Source organism: Rattus norvegicus (genome assembly GCF_036323735.1).
Source record: "Rattus norvegicus strain BN/NHsdMcwi chromosome Y unlocalized genomic scaffold, GRCr8 chrY_unlocalized_25, whole genome shotgun sequence".
Classification (NCBI taxonomy): Eukaryota; Metazoa; Chordata; class Mammalia; order Rodentia; family Muridae; genus Rattus; species Rattus norvegicus.
The window spans coordinates 272,522-282,225 of NW_026947384.1; the positions used below are offsets into that span (position 1 = coordinate 272,522).

At 38.0% G+C, this 9,704-nt stretch overlaps 1 long non-coding RNA gene across 2 annotated transcripts in view; it reads right to left on the reverse strand.

The window, feature by feature from the left end:
• Positions 1 to 7,758, reverse strand: part of LOC134484661 (uncharacterized) — a 41,686-nt gene extending 33,928 nt beyond the window's left edge. The window contains exon 1 of one of the 2 annotated variants that reach the window (XR_010062257.1): positions 7,172 to 7,758. This is a non-coding gene — a long non-coding RNA (uncharacterized LOC134484661). Of the gene's footprint in view, positions 1 to 4,963; positions 5,692 to 7,171 lie in introns of those variants that run through there. The other variant, XR_010062259.1, reaches the window with a different exon arrangement.
• Positions 7,759 to 9,704: the final 1,946 nt, after the last annotated feature.

Consider the following 9,704-nt stretch of genomic DNA (forward strand, 5'->3'; position numbering starts at 1 on the left):
ACAACAGGCCCAATCAGAAAGAAAAGGGCTGGAAATCTTCTTCTCTTAAAGGTAATCTCAGTGATTTCTCATATTCCACAAGTGGAATAAGTCCTGCCCCTTCTCCAGAAGAGACTTTAATACCTTTGCCAGCTGCCAAAGCAGGGCAGAGAGCTCTGTCCATTCACAAAGACAGTCAAAGATGTGCCCTATCTCCACCAACGTGCTTATGAAATCTGCCTCGGGTAAAATGAGTTTGAAACCTGATTCTGCTGACAAAGCGGATTGCAGAACTACCCTATTAAGCCAAGAGGACATTCAAAGTCCTCCACTATTAAAAATGCGCTTAAATCATCACTTATGATCCAAGGCGTACAAAATACAGTTACAAATACCCAAGTGAACCTCATAACACACATACCAGCCCAAGAAGAGACAAAATTTTCTGCATGTACACCATTAGATGAAGGACCATTGACAGTTTCAGAAGGGGCTCTTGAGAGTTCCACACCCACGCAAGATGTGGTAGAAATTTCTGAATCCACCGATGGAACTCCTGTGCCTTCTGCACATAAAAAATATGTTCTAGCAGCCTCACCATATCCCCCAGTACTTCAAATGTCCCTATATAATAGAGAATTATTCAAATATCCTCTACCACTGAAGGGACCCTCCTGACATCCCATTAGGCCCCAAAAAGCCAAGTTTATCAAAACACACTGTCAATGAGCCATGCAGACTCCATATTTATACAATGTGCAGAGAAGATAAAATATCCCCTGCCTCCTCAGGGGACTCTAAGTCGTTCTGTCCTGAAAGCAGAGGCTCCAAAATTTTCCACATATACATCAGAGATGCTAGAACTTCCCAAAACTGAGCAGTATTCTCTGAGTATTACTCTATCTCATAAAGAGACTGTGGGACAAGAAACTTCTACAAAAGGAGGTCTACCCATAGCCACATCTTTAGAAATGTCTTGTGGATGTGACACATATACAAAAGATATTCTAGGACAGATTCCATCTGTAGAGAAGTTTATGGACCCAAACATATGTGAACCATGAAATGCGAACACCAGAGTCTGTAGCATCCTCAACAACTGAGGAGAGGGATTCCTTGTATTCCATTAGTGTAAAAGAATGAATACGACCTCCACAAATTCCACAGTAGGCTATAGGAACTTCCTTATCTCCTCAAAATCAGCCATCTTCCCCAACTACAGAAGATGCTACACACTCTTCCAAATATTCAGAAAAGATTGCCATTCCTTCTTTATACCCACAAGCAGACCCAGAACATCTGCCAAATACCTCAAAAGCTCTGGATTTTACCTCATCTTCTGAAGGGGCTTTAGAGCCTGTTTTGCCTCTCAAGCAGGCTAGGGAACCTGACACTTCTATAGGAAAGTCGGTTTCCACTTCTCCAGCAGAAGAAATTTCTCTTGGAACTTCCACAGTTACAAAACAATATCTAGAATATGTCTATGATGCTCAGGGAGAGGTCACATTTTCAGAGGTAGCTCTAATACATACTCTCCATTCTGATATCACAGTAAGGATTCTACACGTATACACGGTACATTAAGACCTTCCTCATCTGAGAAGGATGTCTTAGGATCTACTGCATCTGAACAGCATGTTTTAGAACTATCCCCATATACCTAAGTAGATTTATTTAACATGTCCACTCTGGGGATAAAGAGGCGACATTCTCCCTGTACCAAAGTGGACCACAGGCATCCAGTTTCTATAAAAAAAAAAGGTTAAGATTTGATCCTTCTGATGTAGTCTTGAGAAATTTCCTCTAAAGAAGATAGTTTCAAACATCCCCCTTCTGCCAAAAGGGATCTTGTGCCATCTTCTGCAGCCAAAGAGACAGCAAAAGCTACATTTTCTCCTCAGGTGAGTCCTAACCTTCTCCATCTGTCCAAAGGGTCATGGAATTTCCAAAAAATATGAAGGAATTGTGCAAAGATGCCATTCCTTGAAAGGACTTGCTGGACATTCCATATTGTCCCAAGATGCTCAAGTAACTCCTCCTTCTACAAAAAAGGCATGTTCACCGTCTACCCTAGGGTTTCAGAGAATTTCTTCACTCCTGTCTAGGGCTCCAGAAAGTGTTCTCCATGCTCAAAGTGGTTTGTCATTGTGCAAATTAGACTTCAAACATATAAAACGCTTTTTTTTATATTACCAAAGGTCTGAGGGAAAGTCCACATCGAAAAAAAAATCATTTAGACCTTGTGCCATTAGTCCAAGTATATCAGAAAAATTCCATGTCTTTTAAAGCACCTAAAAATCTATCTTGCTCTAGCACTCATCCTAGGAAACAATTACCTTTAGTCATACAATCCCTAGGATCATTGAAATACAAAAAGGGGTGTCTAGAAACTTTACCATCTGCCAAAAGGTCTTTAGGATGTTCACCAACTTCTCCAAGAGCTCGGTTAACCCATAGAAGAACAAAAGAACTAAAGCCATCTGCTCAGGGTGTTTTCCAAAAACCACTTATTTCACCTTTACTTTTATACCAAGACAAGAGGCCAGCTTCCTCATCCCCATCTCTGATCCCTTCTTCCTATTTGTTCTCTCTCCCAAATCGCTCTTTACTCTGAATTAGATGCCAATTACTAAACCATAGACATATGGAAGGAGGTAGTTGCTGTCAAAACAAAACTTGTGATATCACAGAAGAAGCTACGGCTCTCCAGGACACAATAGAATTTTCAAGGAGGGCCTAATGATGATGGAACTGCCATAGCCTACCTGCTCAAGAGCTTCCTTGCATTGACCAGATTTGGTTGTGCACTTTCCAGTAGTGTCTCCTGTGACACAGTAGAAACATTTACATGCTACATCTCTGTACAGCTAGAGCCTTCTCTCTGCTTTATTAGTGATTACATGCTCTGAATGAAGAAAGTTAGTCAGGGGCTTGTCATGGGTAGAAAAGATCTAGGAACACAGAAGGAAAGATATTCTTCTGGAGATTAATTTTATTCTCCGGTCAAATCCTGTGACATAAAGTTCAATTCCCTAGGTTTTCCCTGTTTTGCTGGTGCCAGTATTTTCCCTACAGAACTTTAATTGAGTGAATATTGTTTTATATTTTCTGATTGTAAATTCATTTACAGGGGACATTATATATGTTCCTGCATGTGTACTCAAAATTTCATTTTTCAAATTCCATTTTTTGCAATGAATTTGGTATCAAACGTGGCTCAGCTATAGAGTGAATATAAGAGTGGAAATATTGTGTACCTTCTTCTAATGATCAACTCCCAAATCCATATTTTATCCATTAATTACAAGACATCAGTAAAGCAAAGGACAACATGGAGTATAGAATGTGGTTCTGAAGTTCTATTAGATATCAGTCCTCTAATATCTACCTTCTTGTGTTCCCAGGGATAGGCTTGAGGGTTTTGGATGTTTTACCATGATTCTTTCTTCAGGCCACACATCAGTTTCTGAGTGATGGGCAGTGATAGGAATGGCTTGTGGTCCAACGAAACCTCAAATTCAATAGGTTATAAAAAACAGGAGGGAGTCTATTTGCAATTGTCATTTGTGGATCCTATAGTCTTCACCTTGTTATGCAGAATCCATCCAAATATTAAACCAAAATTCCTAGTTGTAGGATCCACCAAAATTGTATATATATATATATATATATATATATATATATATATATATATATATATATATGTATGTATATAAATGTATATATATATGTATATATGTATATATATGTATATATGTGTGTGTATGTATTCACTTATATATATATATGTATATATGTATTCATATATATATGTATGTATGTATATATATATATGTGTGTATATATACATATACATATATATATATATATATATATATATATATATATATATATATCAGGCACAAAAACTTGATAAGATTGATGAAGATAAAATTGCATTCTGCCAATAAATGGTTTTAGATCTTTCATGAGAGACACAGCTAGAGCATGTCAAATACAGAAGTGATTGCTAGTGGCAAACCAGAGAACTGAATACAGACCCCTTGTTTGTAGATGTTGAGAAAGGATTACAAGAGCTGAATGGGCTTTCAACCACCATAAGAACAACAAGTTCAATTAACCAGGGCTTTCTGGTATTAAACCAATATTCCATGACTGTTTATGTACAGACCTGTGGCTCCAACTGCATATGTGGCATAGTATGGCGATGTTGATCATCAATGGAAGGAGAAGCCCTTGGTTCTCCCTAGTTAAAGGGAATGTCAAAGCACAGTAAAGGTTATAGATAAGGATAAGGGGACCAGCTAGGAATATTAAGGACAGGAAACTGGGAAAGGAAATAACATTTGAAATGTAAATATAGAAATATCCAATTAAAAAAGGTATATACGGGGCTGGGGATTTAGATCAGTGGTAGAGCGCTTACCTAGGAAGCGCATGGCCCTGGGTTCGGTCCCCAGCTCCGAAAAAAAGAACCAAAAAAAAAAAAAGGTATAAAATTTGCTAAAAAAAAAAAGGAAAAAAAAACAAAAGATAATTTGCAGCTAATCAGACCTATTGAGTCAGTAATCCAAAGGGTTCCTGTCAGGGATTTATAGTCAGAATAATACTAGTGGAAAGATTGAGATGATGAAGATCAAATTTGGAGCACTTCTCTCTCCCAAATACCAGTATCAGACACTTACTGCTCTATAAGTATCCAAATAATTGAGGAGTTTACTCTGAGCTGAGGAAAGTATACTTATTTTTCACTTCTTCCTTAGGACCATTTTCTTCTGGGCAATAAGAACAAAAATCCATGAGCTCTAAGGAAAAGAACAGTGTCCTTCCAAACACCTGGCTTTTGGGAGAAAGAAATTAATGATATAAACTCTCTGACTTCCAGGAACCATTAGAAGCAGGGAATTCCAGATTCTTCTGAGAGGCTCCCAGCTCCTGATCCCATGTGTGGAAGGATCAGATCAAATCTATCTCTTCAACTTACATATTCCACTCCTACCAAGGCTTCAGTGAGATTTCTCAGGGATGATGTATTTCTTCCTTCTTTTATACCAAGACAGAAGACCAGCTTCGTTCTCCCCATCTCTGATTTCTTCATCGTCTTTGTTCTCCCTCCCTAATGACTGTTTCCCCTGAATTTGAGGCCAATTAGTAAAACCTATAGGTACTGAAGTAATATCTGAGAGGCATTTGCAGTCAGGACAACACTTATTACATCACAGAAGAAGCTAGTGCTCTCAAGGATACAAGAGATTTTTCAGGGAGAGCCTAATGATGACGTCACTGAGAACTGCCGTGGCCTGACTCTAAACAGCTTTCCTTACATTAACCAGTTTTGAGGGTGCCAATTTAGGTATGTCTCCTGTGACACAGTGGAAACTTTCGTTCTCCATCTCTCTAAAGCTAGTGACTTCTGAATGGAGAAAATGAGTCAGGGGCATGGCATGGATAGAAATTATTTAGGAACTTGGAGTGGAGGAGATTCTTCTGGATAATATTTTTATTCCCAGGTCAATTCCTGTGACATACAGTTCAATTTTCTAGGTTTTCTTAATTTTATAAAGGCCAGTACTTTACCTACACACCTTTCGTTGAATGAATATTGTATTTCACTTTCCTATTGTACATTCCTTCATAGGGGACATTATAAATATTCCTGAATATGTACTCAAAAATTCTGTTTTCAAATTCCATTCTCTGCTATGATTTTTGAAACAAATTGGGCCCATCTATAGACTGAGAATAACAGTGTAAATATGGTGTAACTACTTCAATTATAAATTCCCAAATCCTTATGTTATTCAAAAATTACCAACATCAATAAAGCAAAGGATCACATGGAGTATACAATTCTTTTCTCTATTCACATTTGATATCTGTACTACATTATCTACTTCCTGTGTTCCCATGGCCAGACTTGAAGGTTTTAGATGTGTTGCCATGATTCTTCCTTAATGTCATATATAAGAAACAGGAGCATGGGCAGGGGGAAGAAAGACTTGAGGAACAGTGAAACCTCAACTCAATACCTTCATAAGTACAGGAGGGAGTCTCTTTGATATACTCATTTGCAAACTCTACATTCTTGACCTAGTTGTGCAGAATCCATGTAATCATTCCACCTAACCTAATAGGTGTAGGAAGCACCTAAAGTATATATATATATATATATATTCAACCACCACAACTGGATAACATTGATGAAGCTAAGAAATGCATTCTGCCAGGAAACAGATATAGATATTTCCTGAGTTACAAAGCTAGAGCATGTCAAATACAAATGTGAATGTCAATGGCAATCCAGTAAACTGGAAATGGAGTTCCAGTTGGTAGATTCTGAGAAAGGATAATAAGAGCTGAAAAGGCTTTCAACCCTTAAGAACAAAAATGCCAATGAACCAGATCTTTCTGGTATGAGACCAATATTCAAAGGTGGAAAATGGAAAGACCTAAGGCTCCAACTGCATTTGTAGTAGAGGATGGCCTTGTTGGGCACCAAAGGAAAGTTAAGCCCTTGGTCCTCCCTTGGTTTGACTTGCATTTAAAGGGAATGTGAAGGGACAGTAATGGGATGGTTTATAGAAGAAGTGGAGAGGGACCTGTTAGGGATCGTACGGGAGGAAATTCTAAAAGGAAACAGTATTTTAAATATAAATATATAAATATACATTTTAAAAAAAGAAATAAAATTTGTAAAAAATAAAAGATATAAGAAATAAAAGAAAAGAAAACTACCAGCTAGTTACAGCTATTGACTCAGAAATCTAATGAGTCACTATCAGGTAATGACAGTCATAGAAATAATAGTTGAAGGACTGAGATGATGATGTTTAAAATAGAAGCTCTTCTCTATTCCAGATATCAGGGTCAGGCACAAACTGCACTATAGGAATCTAAAGCATGGAGGAGTTTACACAGAGCTAGGGTTATAAAACTTGTCCTTCCCGTGTTCTTTAAGTCCCTTTTCTTCTTGTCAAAAAGAATAAAGGCCATGCACTCTCAGGAAAACAACTGTGCCCTTTCCATCCCTTGGCTTTTGGAATAAAGAAATGAATGATATAAACTCTCTGACTTCCAGGAACCATAAGAACAGGTAAGTCCAGATGATTTTGAGAGGCTCCCATGTCCTCATTCCCATATGTGGAAAGCTGAGATGAAGGCTGTCTCTTCAGGGAACCCACTAAACACCTACCCCAGACTCACTGAGCTCTCAAATGGACCAGGTAATTCTTCCTTTTTGATACCAAAACAGAAGGGAAGCTTTCTTTGCACATCTCTGATTTCTTCATCCTCTTTGTTCTCCCTTCAAAAATGTCTGTTTATTCTGAATTAAAGGCCAATTAGTAAGCTCTAGGGGTACTGAAGAAATATCTGAGAGGCAGATGCTATCAGGACAACACTTGTGACCTCACAAAAGTAGCTAGGGCTCTCTAGGTTACAAGAGATTTTTCAGAGAGGGCCTAATGATAATGTCTCTTAGAACGCCCATGGCCTACATGCTGAACAGCTTTCCTTACATTGACCAGTTTCAAGAGTGCCTTTTCCAGGAGAGTCTCTTGTGTCACAGTGGAAACATTTACGTACTCCATCTCTCTATAAAGTTAGATACTTCTCTTTTCTTCATTAGTGGTTACATGCTCTGAATGGTGAAAGTTAGTCAGGGGCATGTCACGGGTAGAAAAGATTTAGGAAGATGGAGTGGAGGTGATTCTTCTAGATAATATTTATACTCCCAGGATTATTCCTGTGACATACAGTTCAATTTTCTAGGTTTTCTCTGTTTCGCAACGGGCAGTATTTTCCCTATAGACCTTTAATTTATTGAATATTGTATTACAAATGTGATCATATTCTAGTTTTCTTCTCTTGCTTAGTGATGAAAAGAGTGATACCCAGTACTGTATTAGAACAAACATTATATAGTACACCTAAAGAAAACAAATTGCTCCCAAGGTCAACGTAACTTCATAAGTAAGCAATTTGAATTCACAGAGAAATGGTAAAGTATTGTATTATTTATCCTTAAAAGGATACTTGTAAGAATCTTTTAGAAACAGAAATCTAAACATCTGTATAAAAATGTTATATCTGCTTTAAATGATCAGAATGCACATCTGTGATTGGCAAACCTTATTAAATCCTATCAGGAAGCTGAGGGTAAAACTGGTTCAGAAAGCAGTCATCAACAGTCCAGCATTTGTGACAGTCACACCATTAGCCTGTGCCGCCATAGTTCTTGATCCCTGACCTTAAAAGATCCCAGCCTTTCCGAACTACAAATTGTTCCATTCATTGTTTTTTATATCAGAGTCAGTAGGGAAAAGATCTTAGCCAGCTTCACAAACAATTTTATTTTTCCAAAAGCTTTTAATGGGTTGTGGTCCTCGCTAATCATTCTACATTTCCTCGGGCAATGATAGAAGCAATGATCTACCCCAGAGGCAATTGCTAAAAGACCTGTATCACTCTTATTGCAAATGCCAATGGCACTGCCCTCTGAGTGGTAGAAAGCTCCATGAGGATTTTCATGCACTTCTTAGATTAAGAGAGGATGAGTGCAATAACTGAGCACCACTCTGCCTGATATCCTCGTGGGGTTCATGACTCACCAAGGTCCAACGAGACTGTGCTGAAGAGTGGGCCATACCCCAGGATTTCTAAAGCTCTGTGCCATTCCTCCTTCACAGGCCTTGGCAATACTCCATTTCAGAACCAAATTTGAACTATGCTTTTACCCTAGATATAATTTCAAATATTATACTAATTAGGGAGAGTGTGCAGCCTTACATTGTCCTTGACTTTAATGGAATTGCTTTACATTTCTTTCCATTTAGGTTGAAGCTGGGTACCGGCCTGCTGTCCATTGCCTCTATTATGTTTCTGCATAGGACTCGTATCCCTGATTGCTCTCACCCTTTTAACATGAAGGTGGGTTGGAATATTTTTGCAAGCTTTTTAAATATCTAATGAGATTATCATGTGATTTTTCTCTTTCAGTTTCATTATATAGTGAATTATATTGATGGATTTTCAGAAATTGAAACATCTCTGCCTCCCCCTAGAAATTAATAATTACACAGCATAACCTACAGAAAGGATCTCACATTCACATGCATACTCCAATAGCTCCCCAAAAACACAAAAAAAATACAAACAAAAAAAATCATGCACCCTACTGAACAGATGTAATACTCACATACATACTCAAACATCCTAATCGAAAACACAAAAACCAAAAAAACATGCAAGCAAAAAAAAAAAAAAAAAAAAACCCTGCTCCCGCAACATCTCATTAATACCTTTAAGCATTAATGTCCTCTACTCAACAGTAAAAGGACACAGGCTAACACAATGGGTTTAAAATCAGGATCTATCCTTCTGTTGCACTCAAGAAACACAATCCAGCAACCAAGATAGACACAACCTCAGACCAAGGGGTTGGAAAAGATTTCCAACCTAATGGACACAAGAAACAAGATGGTGTAGCCATTCTAACATCCAGCAAATCAGGCTTTCTACCAAAAGTAATCAAAAGAGATGGGGAAGGATACTTCATATGCATCAGAGGAAAAATCCACCAAAATGACATCTCAATTCTGGATGTCTATAGGCCAAAGACAAAAAGCAGAAATATTGGTGAGAGAAATATTGCTAAAGCGTAAATATCACATCGAACCTCACACATTAATAGTGGGTGACATCAATGTCCCATCTCACCAAAGGCA